Source organism: Propithecus coquereli, unplaced genomic scaffold, assembly GCF_000956105.1.
Source record: "Propithecus coquereli isolate 6110/MARCELLA unplaced genomic scaffold, Pcoq_1.0 Scaffold5, whole genome shotgun sequence".
Taxonomy (NCBI): domain Eukaryota; kingdom Metazoa; phylum Chordata; class Mammalia; order Primates; family Indriidae; genus Propithecus; species Propithecus coquereli.
In genome coordinates this window covers 10,884,441-10,885,762 of record NW_012150840.1, presented here as the reverse complement: position 1 = coordinate 10,885,762, position 1,322 = coordinate 10,884,441, and positions in this window count along the sequence as shown.

Sequence of the window (1,322 nt, the reverse complement as noted above, 5' to 3'; positions counted from 1 at the left end):
TCTCCCTCAGTTCCCCATCACCTTTGCGGACAGCGCCAGCGACTGAATGGAACAGGGCCGCCGGAGACCGCCTGGAAACTCAGCAGAAATATCGCTCTTTTTTTCTTTTCCACCCTTTTGGAGGCGGGGCTTGAGTCTGTGGCTGGGACAGACTGTCCGCAGATTCGAAAGAAAAAGTGGCTGCGCGCGCTACTCTCCTCTCTCCTCCTCACAGGGCGCGACCAGCTCTGCCGCAGAGGCAGCGGCTATGACTCAGGCGGACACCCGGGCTACAAGTCCCCGCGGTCGCAGGCTTTGGGTTCCCTGAATTGTGGCTCCCCACCCACTGCTAGTCAGCACTGAAGCCGACTGCACCGGGAGGGCATCTGGAGCCAGGGTCTGCCCCGGCCTATTCCCAGAGCTGCCTCCCAGGGCCGCCCGCTGAGCCCGCCGCCCACCCTACACACGGCGACTCTGGACCCATCCGCAGGAGGACTCTGCTGTGTCCCTCCCAGCACCCGCTGAACCCCCAGCGATTTCCACGGGCAGAGCCTCTTTTCTGGAGTTCTCCTCCCCCGATATAGTCCTGGAGGTCTCCTTTGGCAAGAAGCTGCCTCCAAACTCTCCCCTGTGGGCTCGGGCAGCCTCCGATCTGGGGAGCGCGCGCTCGGGCTGGTCCCTCCCCTCCGATGGCGACCCAGTGCCGCGCTCTGCTGCGTTCGAAATGGACCCAGCTCCTGTCTCGGCTCCCCACTGCTTGTCGGTCTGTGCTACCACTTCGCACTGACTTCTGGCATTTCCCTGCGTGCGTGGGAGTGGGGTTTGGTAAAGGAAGAGTCATCTTCCTGTGAGTCAGATCTCACTGCCCAGGCGAGCCCGCCACAGGGCGCGGCCATCCCGCGCTGCCCTTCCTCTTTGTCCCAACTCTCCGGTAATTTGCGAGTGCTTTTTGAGTTCACCTGATTTTATCCGTGGGACTGCTTGTCCCTCGCTGCTTCTCTGTAGATTCACGAAGCTAATCCTGTAGGGGAGCGCCTCACTTGAGTGTGGGTGTCCGTGTTCTTCACCTCCCACTCTGGGAGCAGAGAGCCAGGAGGTCACCCCTAATCCGCCATTTTCCCCCTCCCTTAGTACCATGCTGTTTTAGTTACTATAGCCTTGTAGTACAGCTTGAAGTCTGGTAGACTGAAACCTCCCCGTTTGTTCTTTTTGCTTAAGATTGCTTTGGCTATATACGAGGTCTTCTCTGGTTCCATACAAAGCATAGAATTATTTTTTCTAGATCTGTAAAGAATGATGATGGTAGTTTGATAGGGATTGCACTAATTCTGTAGATCACTTTA